Source organism: Odocoileus virginianus, chromosome 13, assembly GCF_023699985.2.
Source record: "Odocoileus virginianus isolate 20LAN1187 ecotype Illinois chromosome 13, Ovbor_1.2, whole genome shotgun sequence".
Taxonomy (NCBI): domain Eukaryota; kingdom Metazoa; phylum Chordata; class Mammalia; order Artiodactyla; family Cervidae; genus Odocoileus; species Odocoileus virginianus.
Genome location: NC_069686.1, coordinates 12,526,427 through 12,539,332, shown reverse-complemented (window position 1 = coordinate 12,539,332; position 12,906 = coordinate 12,526,427). Strand labels below are relative to the sequence as shown.

General features: G+C 39.8%; 1 protein-coding gene across 9 annotated transcripts in view; it reads left to right on the top strand.

The window, feature by feature from the left end:
• The window catches only part of OSBPL6 (oxysterol binding protein like 6), a 202,918-nt gene that overhangs the window by 64,759 nt on the left and 125,253 nt on the right, over nucleotides 1–12,906 (top strand). For 7 of the 9 annotated variants that reach the window (XM_070475980.1, XM_070475981.1, XM_070475979.1 and 4 more), the window contains exon 2: nucleotides 6,117–6,162. The exons of 1 other annotated variant lie outside the window; for it this stretch is intronic. The gene's annotated coding sequence lies outside the window, so the exon portion shown is untranslated. The remainder of the gene's footprint in view (nucleotides 1–6,116; nucleotides 6,163–12,906) is intronic. One more of the 9 variants, XM_070475975.1, reaches the window with a different exon arrangement.

Here is a 12,906-nt window from a genome sequence, read left to right as displayed (position 1 = left end):
TTAATTCCTCTTCACTTTCTGTCATAAGGGTGGTGTCATCTGCATATCTGAGGTTATTGATATTTCTCCTATCTCTTTCAGAATTTTGCACAGTTTATTGTGATCCACACAGTCAAAGGTTTTGGCATAGTCAATAAAGCAGAAATACATGTTTTTCTGGAACTCTCTTGCTTTTTCAATGATCCAGCAGATGTTGGCAATTTGATCTCTGGTTCCTCTGCCTTTTCTAAAACCAGCTTGAACATCTGGAAGTTCTCAGTTCATGTATTGCTGAAGCCTGGCTTGGAGAATTTTGAGCGTTACTTTACTAGCATGTGAGATAAGGGTAAAGATTTGTTAATAATTCAGTGGTTTATAGGAATTTTAGATCTGGTCCAACCCTTTCCATTTCATAGTTGGGGAAATTGAGGCTATCTGAGTAATATCACCATACTCATTTTCTTATTTTCTGTATTATCTACATGCTATATATTCTGAAGAGATAAATTCTTAGTTAGCAAATCAAAAGTGGATATAACAGTGTTATGTTTTTTTATGTGCATTTTTATTTTATCCATCATTATAGTGGAGGTGGGCCTGACAGTTGACATTATTTAGCAAATAGAAATATAAGACCTTAAGTTAAATTTGAACTTCAGACAAACAAGGGATCATTTTTTAATATAAAAGTATAGTATTATTACTCAGTGCTCTGTGGTGACCTAAACGGGAATGAAATCCAAAAAAGAGGAGATATATAAATGGCTTCCCTGATGTCTCAGGTAGTAAGGTGTCTGCCTGCAATGCGGGAGACCTGGGTTCAAACCCTGGGTTGGGAAGATCTCCTGGAGAAGGAAATAGCAACCCACTCCAGTACTCTTGCCTGGAAAATTCCATGAACGAAGGAGCTTGGTAGGCTACAGACCATGGGGTCACAAAGAGTCGGAAATGACTGAGCGACTTCACACTCACACACACACATATATTTGATTCACTTTGCTCTACAATAGAAACTGACTTAACCTTGTAAAGTGACCATAATCCAATAACAATTAATTTTATAAAGGTGTAATATCAGGATTTCCATGGTGGCACAGTGTATAAGAATCTGCCTGCCAAGGCAGGGGACATGGGTTAAATCCCTGGTCAAAGAAGATCCCATATGCCTCAGAGCAGCTGAGCCTGTGGGCCAGAACTGCGGACCCCACACTCTAGGGACCCCCAGCCGCGTCTACTGCGCTTGTGTGCCACAACTACTAAAGCCCCAGTGCCTAGAGTGCATGCTCCACAATAAGAGAAGCCACTATAATGAGAAGCCTGCACACCATGGTGAGTAGCCCCACTCGCCGCAACTAGAGAAAGCCCTTCCAAACCAACGAAGACCCAGTGAAGCCAAAAAAGAAGAGCACAGTCTTTTTTCTTTTAAAGTGTAATATTAAATGCAGTATTTGAGATACACTAAATGATTCATTGTTTCAAATTAAACTAGGTGTCCTATACTTTGTCGACTCTGAGAGCACACAAGATGAAAATTGAGAGAGCCTGGTTGTGATGGCTACCTGAACTGGCCAGCTTGCGAATCCTAGCACCTACCTCAGGAGCTCATTAAAGATTCTAGTTTCCAGGCCCATGCCAGAGTCTGAATCAGTAGGACTGGGATGGGGATCAAGTATGAATACTGCGAACGGTGTCCCCAGGTGACTTTGCAGAGCTTTGAGGGCTGCTGTTTTGCACTGTCCACCACTGGTGTTCTCTGAAATGTAAGTCTTCGGGGAGGTAGCTCTGTCTATGGTCTTGACACCATTACCCTCCACTGCCTGAAACTCTAAGGGTTTTGCTCCATTCATTGGGTGGTTGCTACTATGGACGTTGTCTTGAGGCTTACTTACCAAATTACTCAGCCCCTCACCCTCATTTCCTTCATTCACAGTGTGATATCAAGGCCTGGGTTTAGGGGCAAAGTGGGCACAGATTTGATAAAACGAACTAATTTGGAGAAGGGAGAGAACAGAGGAAGGGGGCAGTCTAAAATCCTGTAGAGCTTCCTTTCAAACACCCTGTTCTCACTAAATGCCTCTGTTTTCCCACTTGTCAGTGTTTCCTTCTAAATGATAGAACTTCACAGTTAAAAATGACCTCTGTGGAAGTCATCTGGTCTAAAATCCTTGGAATGAATCCATTCAAAGTTTGGAGTTTACATCATCCTGTGGTTTGACCTCGATGTCTGTGATTTCTGTGCTGCAAGAGGCGGCGATCAGGATCTGGGATAAACAGTTGAGAAGTGAAGCTCCTTGCTTCAGTGGACCACACGGCCAGTGACACAGTTCTGTGGGCCTGGGGAACCTTTTCTCTTTGGCAGAAAAGCTGTACAGCCCTGTGATGTTTTAGAGGAAAAAACAAAAAGGTAAAAAGCCAGTGTTTAGAGAAAGCAGCAGAGCCTCTTAGAGGGAAGATCCCTTTCATGGATAGGAGGTGTCAAACTGTAAGAGGAAATATGAACTTAGAACCTAACTCTAACTAGAATGTGAAGGTTTTGCTCACAGGGTGATAGCCTGAGTGAGGGCTTTAGCGTCAAGCTTTGCTTTTTCTTGAATTGACCAGTTCTTTAACTGAGATTTTGTATAATGTTCTTTACCTTAACAAAGAAATAAGAAATGGACAGTTTCAGTCATGTTTTGTTAAGTAAGTTCATCAGCAGCAGTTCAGATGGTCTCCCTTGGGCCATCCTAAAACCCAGGGGTTGGCAGGGTTGGCTGGCACTTTTTAGGGATGTCATGGAAAAAATGGCCATGGCCTGTAAGGCCATCTGCGGAGTGCACCAGGTCATTTCATACAGAGCCAAAGGCGACAAGAAGAGCCGAACTGAAAGGAACAGGTTCCCCTAACCCAGATCTTAAAAGACACGGGCACACTACAAGTAGGCACTTGGTATGTACAGCTATCATTTGAAGATAAGATTAATGCAAAAGAATTTATCCAAGTGATTTATTAAAGTATATTTTGAACAAGAATGTGCTTATTTAAAACATTGCTTTGACATGCTTATTTACTTTGAAACTTGGTCCATGACAGCACACCACCCTAGCCTGTTATCCTTTCAGGGTACATCTGACTCTTGGAGATTAGACTGGGATATTAGAATAGAATCACTCCTGGAAAGCACTCACAGTCTCTCTCTCTCCCCCGTCCTCTTTCTTTGAGTTGTATTTTGTCATAGTTGTAAGGTTAGCCTGATAGGTTTAAGTAACTAAATAAACGGAGCCCAGATGTCCACTGAGCTTCCTTGAGTTCATCCTTAAGACTGGAGAGCCAGATGTTTAGTTTACAAAGTATAATCAGTTTGCCTCAAGAAATTTAATGTTTCTTATCTCTAATGTTGTGACTTTTATATGAACATTGTTTTGGATGGCCAAGCTTCAGTGGATTTTATAAGAGTGGATTTTCAATTTTGATCATGTGAATTATCACCATCATTTAAAATCCTAAATCATCTTCCTTCTGTGGTGTGGTTTTAGGCATCTTCTTTCAGCCATCAAGTTGATATGTATACAGGACACTCAAACTTTTCCTAAAGGCCTAAATTTTTGCATTATTATGCAAAATAAGTCATATAGGTATATTCTGTGACCAAATATGAGTAACATTTGTGTTATCCATATTTTATACTTAACCAGCTTTATTACTGTTTTTTTCAGGTAAGAATTAATGAGAAATGAGTGGATATACCTCATGTTACTACTGAAAGAAATATATTAATGATCTCTTCAGACCTTCCAGGATGGAATGTAGTCTATTAGTAATTACCAATCTTTATTATTATTGATTTTATATATCTGTATATTACTTTGCAGTTTAGAAGTTTTATATCCATTGCCTTCCATGATACTTAGCAACATTCCTAGGTTGTTTTGAGTGAGGTGGGCACCACTCCTTATCTCCAGCTTACAGATGAATAAAATGAGGTTCAGAAAAAATCCAGAGACCCAATAGCTACAAAGTAGTGGGAGGAGATTAAAGTTCTAGCTTTTTCTTTTTTTTTTAAAGACTTTTCTCTTGGAACGTTTCAAACATATACAAAATAAACAGAATAGTTTGGTGGATCCCCATGTACCCATCACCCAACCTCAACAATGATCAATGTACTGCCATCTTATATCATCTGTGCCTTTACCAGCTCTTACCCCCACATGCTATTGATAGTGGTTTTTATAATTTTTAAAGTAAGGTCTACATACACTGGTAAGTACTCATCTTAGCTATGTAGTTTTGACAAATGGATGTACTTGTGTAACTTACACCCCTATCATGATGATTCTGTCTCCCAGAAAGTTCCTTCATGCCTGCTCTCAGTCAACTCCCCCCTCATCTCAGATAATCACTGTTCTGACTTTTTTCACCTGATATTAGTTTGCTTGTTCTTGAACTCCTCATAGGAGTGGAATCTCTCAGTCTGGCTTCTTTTGTTCAGCATCATAGCCGTGAAGCTTTAGTTTCTTGACCTAGAATTCAGTGCTATTTGTTGAAATGGGAGCTATAGCTTCATCACTAATTATAGAAAGATGATTCTATGAATGATACCTTTTGAAAACCCAGGCTCTGGCTCATCTCTGTTTGAGTGCACATATAGACATGAAGCGGAGAAGGCGAAGGCACCCCACTCCAGCACTCTTGCCTGGAAAATCCCATGGATGGAGGAGCCTGGTGATGGGGTCGCTAAGAGTCAGACACGATTGAGCGACTTCACTTTCACTTTTCACTTTCATGCATTGGAGAAGGAAATGACAACCCACTCCAGTGTTCTTGCCTGGAGAATCCCAGGGACGGCGGAGCCTGGTGGGCTGCCGTCTATGGGGTCACACAGAGTCGGACACGACTGAAGTGACTTAGCAGCAGCAGCAACATAAACATGAAGAGTTTTTCTTTACATATGGAGGATCCATCATTCTCTTCAGTGACAGAGCTGATTCCATTCTGAGGGTTGATGATGAAAGTGTGCTTCACCCTGAAATAATTTACCAACTTAGTCATTTGCTTCTAAGGCATGCATTCTCACCCTTCAGGCCCTCAACCAATTTCTCCTAATGTATCTGCTTATATGTTCTTGGCACCCTCTTGCTCAAACTCCATTTGAGGTTGTGCTGATTTTTTAAGGTCAAGTGCTGATAATTGTAAGATCCAGAAAGTCACTTACTTGTCTCGTCATTTTTAATTAGATTACTTAATGGTTCAGTTTTGCTAATTAAGTAGAAGAGAAATGATCAACATAGTGGTTCAATTACTATATGCAGATCTTGCTTTTCATTTCATTTTATTTAAAAGAAATCAGTGAAAACTCAAAAGTAGAATTAGATCCAAATGTGTTTTTCTTCTGTAGGGAATTTTCTTTGAGTTCTTTAATTCAATTATCTCTATTTTAGGTTAGAAAAGAACAACACAGACCAAAAAAAAAAAAAAAAAGGCAGAATGATTGGTTTAGGGAGGAAATGTGTAAGAATTTATATAAGGCAGTTTCATAAGTAGAACAGTGAACTCAAGGAAGAACTAATTTGTAGTTGCCTCTGGCTCCTTTGACAGGCAGTGGTTTCTTTCTCAAAGAAAATTTATACACTGATGTTGCTGAATGACTTGTAGTTTCTGAAAAGAAAAGATTGGAAAGAAGAGAGCCTGAAAAGTAAAAATACCTTTGGCTTTATTCCCTCTGCTGTTTAAGTTTGAGTCAATACTGGATGACTTGTTTCCCCATATTAAACTTTTGAAGTAATCCTAGCAGCCATTGATGATTATTGCTGAGATCCCGTTCATTCATTAGGAGATGTACAATGCAATGGTAATCTTCTAACATTTTTCTTCAGTTATTAGCTGGAATAAAGTACTAGTTCTTGTAAAAAGAAACTGTTCTGTGTCAAGGCCTCATTATCCAAGGTACAGCTTGTAATAGAAAAGCAGGATAAATGCTGACCCTTTCCCTTTATTTACCAGTTTCAAAATGAATTAATTAGGTATCCTCCTCTAAAGGGGACCAGTGCTTTTTTTTTTAAGGATCATAATGAACTTTGGGATTTAAATGCATTTGATGTATTTCAATCCATTTCAGTAATTATTTCATTTGACAATCAAATTGTCTGATTTTTGTCTAGGGGAGCCTCCTCCAGTTGGCTTCTGAGCTGTGTGTATGTGATGTATGTAAGTATCCATGCGTGTTTGCATCAATAAGTCATCTGTTTATCTATCTTTCTATTTATTTATGATATGGTTCTACTAGTCTTTGATATCAGGATGTTCCTATCTCATTGTATTTTTTTGTTCCCAGACCTGAAATTAGCCATTTCTCCAAGGAGTTCTGGTTCCTTTTAATAGAAATTGTATTTCAGGATACAATATAAACACTCATGGTGGTGATTGCTACTTGGTTTGTCATTATTTACAGGTCTTTTTATAGAATAAACTTAGAAATCTTTATCTTTACGTAAACTGCTTTATGAGTTTGTACCAATACTTCTAATAATGCACATTGAAGAAAAAATGATGATTAGGTGGAAAATAATGGGGTCAATAAACAAGGACTGTAAGATCATGTAAAAGGCACTAAGGAAATAATTAATGAAATTACGGAAAATAGAACTGCAAAGGGAACTTAAAATAGACGTGGTCTGTTTTTCTGCCTACTCCTTTGCCTGTTCATAAAAGCTAAGTTTCAAGCTGTCTGAGTAGAGAAGAGGTTCAGGAAGGTGAAGCTCAAATATTAGTCACTGGCTTCGGCAGGACAGAAATGACTGGAGGCCTCAATGTGAAGTGATTCATGTGAACTGAAGAGATCAGAAAACAGATTACAGCATTTCAAACGGAGAATTTTGTATTGAGCAAATTTCAACCTTAGTTGACCCTCCTGCAACTGTTTTTTCACTTTGAACTTTTTCTATAGCAGTGAGAAATTTGGTATGTGAAAGGAGGGCAAAGTTAGTTGCCAACAAGCCCCTCACACACATGGTGGTTCTGGATTTTCCTTTTTGGACAAAAGAGCTCTAGTTTATCATTTTTATCAGATTTCTCCTGCTGATCTTAACTTTAATATTGTTGCTGTTGTTATTATTTAATGAGAGACAATGTGTAGGACATTTTGACTAGTGTTTTCTATTTAATATTTAGTATAATATTTAATATTATACTGGGTAGAGGCAAGAAGCCTGAGCTGTAGTGTCCCCCGTTCAGTCTGGAAGGCATATGTATTCATGTACACAAAAGCAAAATGTTGCATGTATGCAGGGTATCATAATAGAGATGCAAACTTGAATTAGTTTACTTAGTCCATAGGAAGAGTCAAAAACTGCATGTATGTGTTTAAAATGCCAGTCTTGAAAGTATGTCTGTTTTCAAATTGAATATCTGCAGTAAATGAAATAAATATCCCCAGCTGTTTGAGCATTAAATTTTCTTTAGTGCATGTTGCAAAAGAGAATTGTTTTTGATGGGAAAAAAATGCAAATGTTACCAGCTTATAAGGTTAGTATCAAAATGTTAGCAAAACTCCGTTTCATTATTAATATTCAGAATCTTTCTCCAAGGGGAGCATTTCATGAATCAAGGTACATAAATAAAGTGTCATTGTGTTTCTTTAAACTTAATATACACTTTCAAAGGGGAAATGTTAAATGCAGTGTTTTAAGGACAGGTTTCTTTTTAATGTTTCAACAAAAAATAGCTTAATAGCCTTCTCTCTAGGGCTATGGGATCCAGTGGATTAAAGGCCAAAGAGGTTGGCCTTCATTAAAATTAGAACTTCCAAGGGCTTCCCTTAAAAGGGAAAGCTAAGCGTGGCACAGTGGTAAAGAATCTGCCTGCCAATGCAGGATTTAGTTCAATCCCTGGGTCAGGAAGATCCCCTGGAGAAGGAAATGGCAACCCACTCCAATATTCTTGTCTGGGAAATCCCACGGACAAAGGAGCCTGGTGGGCTACAAAGAGGAGCATGGGGTCACAAAAGAGTTGGGACGTGATTTAGGGACTAAACAATAGCAACAGCTCTGTGGAAGACAATGCCAAGAGGATGAGAAGACAAATAACAGATTAGGAGAAAATATGTGTAAGATAAATTATTGTTATCCAAAATATGCAAAGAATTCTTTAAAAACTCAATAGTAAGAAAGCAAGCAACTTGATTAACAAATGGGCCAAAGACCTTTACAGATACCTCCATCAAAGAAGATAAATATACTCCACATCAGGTATGTCCTTAGGGGAATGCAAATTAAAACAATGAGATACCTGTATACACCTACTAGAAGGGCCAAAATCCAAAACATTGATAACACCAAATGTTGTTGAGGATGTAGAACAACAGAAACTCTTAATTCATTGCTGGTGGGAATGCAAAAATGGGCAGTTTCTTAACAAAACTAAACATACTCTTAACATACAATCCTGCAATCACACTCCTTAGTATTTACCCAAAGGACTTGAAAACATATGTTTACACAAAAGCCTGCATTGCTATGTTTATTGCAGCTTTGTTCATAATTGCCAACACTTGGAAGCAACCAAGCTGTCCTTCAGTAGGTGAATGGATAAATAAACTGGTATATCCAGACCATGTAGTATCACTCAGCACTAAAAAAGAAATGAGCTATCAAGTCATGAAAACACAGAAGAATCTTAAATGCATATTGTTAAGCAAAAGAAGCCAATTTGAAAAGGCTTCGTAGCGTATGATTCCAACTATATGACATTCTGGAAAAAGCAAAATTATGAAGACAATAAAAAGATCAATAGTTGTCAAGGTTTGGAAGATGAAGAGGGTTGAACAGGTAGACACAACGGGTTTTTAGAGTGGTGAAAATACTCTGTAAGATACTACAATGAAAATAGATAACTCCCAGTCGTTAGTTATATGGAATAGCTATGTTAGTATCGCTCAGGGAACTCTGTTCAGTGCCCTGGGGTGACCTAAATGGGTGTGTGTGCACAGTTGTGTCCAACTCTTTGTGGCCCCATGGACTGTAGCCTGCCAGGCTCCTTTGTCCATGGAATTTCCCAGGCAAGAATACTGGAGTGGGTTACTGTTTCCTATTCCAGACCTACCTAAAGGGGAGGAAATTTAAAAAAAAAAGGAGATATATGTGTACTTACAGCTGATTCAAGGGACTTCCCTGGTGGCTCAGAGGTAAAGAATCTGCCCACAATGCAGGAGACTAGTGTTTGATCCCTGGGCCTGGAAGATCCCCTGGAGAAGGAAATGGCATCCCACTCCAGTATTCTTGTCTGGGACATTCCATGGACGGTGGAGCCTGGTGGGCTACAGTCCATGGGGTTGCAAGAGCTGGATGTGACTTAGCAACTAAACAACCAGCAACATAGCTGGTTCACTTTGCTGCACATTAAAAACTAACACAACATTTTAAAGTGACTATACGCCAATAAAAATTAATTTTGCAAAAAAATACTATAATGGTGGATGAATGTCAAATGTTTGCCCAAACCTGTAGAATGAACAGCAACAAGAATGAATCATAATTTAAACTATGGACTTTGGGTGATTTTGAAGTGTCAGTGCAGGGCCATCTGTTGTAGCAAGGGTACCAGTCTGGAGGGGGATATTGATAATGAGGAAGGCTGCGCCTTTGTGGCTGCAAGGGCTAATAGAGAAAATCTCTGTATTTTCCCCTCAATTTTGTTGTGAACCTAAAACTGCTCTAAAAAAATTGTCTTGATTTTTTAAAGGTCTTGGAAAAAGTGGTACCAAGAAATTAGAATTCTTGAGTTTCTGCGTCTCTCACTCTTTCTTGAGATTAATTAATTGGAAAAATATAAAATAGAAGTTAGATAGTCAAATACCACTGAAATTCAGAGTTGGAGAAAGGATCTCCACATCCCATATAACACTCAGCATAACCAACACCTGGAACTTAATTATCCCTGTTTCATTAGTGGTTCAAGACTCCGTGTTTTGTAGGTATAGTTCCAGATTTATACTGGAAATGAGTACATTTTTTTACCCAGATTTGTTTCCTAACCTTTTCTTCTTCTTTTTTTTTTTTTTTAACCTTTTCTTTCTTAAAAGCTGGACCATATGTTCTGAAATGGGAGGTAGTTCTATAACAGGTTTCTCCAAAAGCCCAAGTGTTACCGTGATCCTGGACGAAAGTACACAGAGTAGGCTGTCAGAGTCAGAAGGAGCATTGCTGTGATCCGGTTGCCTCACACCTTCGGTTTATAAATAAAGAGACCAAGCTCAGTGATACTGCTCAGTGACTTGCAAACGGTGCCACACTTTGAAGTAGCAGAACTGTGACTAGGAACCCAGACATCCAACTCCTGGTCAGTGTGTTTTCAGCTGTATTGGGATGCTTGGTGATTGCATCTTTCTCTCTCTGACTGAGGGATTCCCACATCTCGGTTAGAAAGCTTAAGGGCCTTGCAGAGATACTGAGATAGATATGTGTATGGATTCATCATTCAGAAGAGACAGAAAATTCTCAGCATCTTCTAAAATGATGATGATGAATGTAAACTTGGCTTCAGGATATTAGGAAGCCTCTGACATTGTAGCCTTTTGGCAAGAGCTTTTACTCTCTTTTGCTGGCCAGAGTCACACTAAGTCATGTTTAGAAATAAAAGGGGGGACTGTGACTTGGTAACGTGGTGCTCAGGGAGCTCTCCAGAGCAGGTGTGGGGCCTCCTTTCATTATGACTCACAGTGCAGCTGTGCCTGGGACACAGTTCTTGCCTTTACCTAACTCATGGATGCCAGTTGCTTTGTTCAGTAATATCTTCCAGTATTATTGAGTTTTTGAAATTATCTAGGGAAAGTGAAATCCATAAACATGGAAAAAAGTAAATTAAGTCCTTGAAATTACATGATCAAAAGCATCATTCTGTCATATAAATGTCTAAACTGATCATTACATCAACTCTGTGGATTTATAAGACATCATCTTCCTTTTAAGACCTTGTAGCAATTCACAAATGTTGATGAATGAGTACTGACCATAGTCCCTCCTTGCATGTCCTGTGAATTCTGTAAGGATATTGGCAACAGCTTTGGCCCAGAGTAAAAAGGGCACATTTCACAGGTGAATTTATTCCACTGATTTCATGGGAAACAGGACTAATTGTGTGTAATTGTCATACTGCATGACTTTGAACTATATGGATTATGAGGATTCTTTAAACACACAGAATTTCATGCCTTTCAACTGGTAATAATTGTGTTTTAACGTATTCGATCTGCAGGCAATACTTGCTCATAGGTGCATTTGCAAATGCCACCTCCCCACCCCCCACCTTTGTAATAGCATAATCTTCAAGGGGTTCCTGGACCTTAGGTTGGAAACCACCAATGTAGACTTCCAAGGAGTGTGAAACTCAAAGAAGAGTGTTAAGAGTGGGGCACCCACTGGGTGTTTTTTGTTTTTTTGGCTGTGCTGATCTTCTTTGCAGCCCAGGCTTTTTCTCTAGTTGCAGTGAGCGGGGGCTAGTCTCCGGTTGTGGTGCGTGGGCTTCTCGTTGCAGCGGCTTCCCGGGTTGCAGAGCAGAGGCTCTCGGGTGCTTGGGCTTCAGAAGTTGCAGCATGGCTCAGAAGTTGCTTCTCCTGGGCTCTAGAGCACAGGCTCAGTAGCTGTGGGACATGGGTTTAGTTGCTCTGTGACATGTGGGGTCTTCCCAGATCAGAGTTGGAGCCCGTGTTTCCTGCATGGGCAGGCAGATTCTTTACCAGCAAGTCACCAAGGAAGCCCAGTATTTTTTATTTTTACTTTTTTAGGGTTTTGTACTGATTATTTGATTCCTTTTAAAAGTGTGTCTACATGTGTTAAACAACTAAATACAGCTCCCAAATATTACAAAATGTACTTTAGTTCATGCCATTTTTCAAATCCAGGATTGAATAATTGTCCCACAGCTGTATTAGAGGTCACTGACTCTTTTCTGGCGACTTTGACTTAAAAAGTTTAGGCTGGCTCTTGTAAGCATAGCACCATTTTAGTGGCAAGTATGAGCTAAATCAGCATGCTCTCCTCTGCCGTTGACCTGAATCTGACATGACTGAAGCACATGTGCAATAGATTGAATGTGTCCTCCTGAAACCCATATGTTGAAACCCTAACCTCAGGTGGGGTCTTTGGGAGATGATTAGGTCATGAGGGTGGAGCCCGCATGGAAGGGGTTAAGTGTCCTTCTAAAAGGCATCCCAGAGAGCCCCTCACCCTTCAGCCTTGTGAGGACACAGGGAGAAGATGGTAGCCCATGAACCAGGATGGTTTTTTCCCCACAAGGCAGGGAATCTGCTTGGACCTTGATCTTGACCTATGTAGCCTTCAGAGCCATGAGGAGTAAATAAACGTTGGTTGTCTAAGCCCCCCAGTCTGGTATTTTGTTACGCCAGCCCCATACACGAGGTCAGTGTTCTATAGTTTTAAACTTTTCTCTTCCCTTCTCTTGCTCTCCTTCCCTCCATTACTCTTTTCCTCTCTTTTCATGGTTCTTTTTTTTTCCCTTCTTCCCTTCCCCACTTTGTTCTACAGATATTAAGCATGTAGCCTTGGGAAGCTTACAGATTAGTGGTTGAAACATGTGCTTCAGAAGAAATCACAGAAATCTCTGACTGCAAACTGTGATAAGTGCTGAAGCAAAAATGTGGGTGCTGTGAGAATATGACAGAGATACAGCCCTGCCTGCGGGATCAGACAACACTTCCCTGGGGAGCTGACAGTTGGGCTGATTTGGGATTAACTAGATGGTAAAGAAAGATGCGTTTTCCAGACAGAGAAAACAGAATGCTTAAAGAATTAAGTTGAAGAGCGATAGTTTTGCTGAGGGGGGTGTGTGTGTGTGGTGTGTGTGAATTTCTCAGTCATATCCGACTCTTTGTGACCCCAGGGACTGTAGCCCAGCAGGCTCCTCTGTCCATTGGGATTCTCCAGGCAAGAATACTGG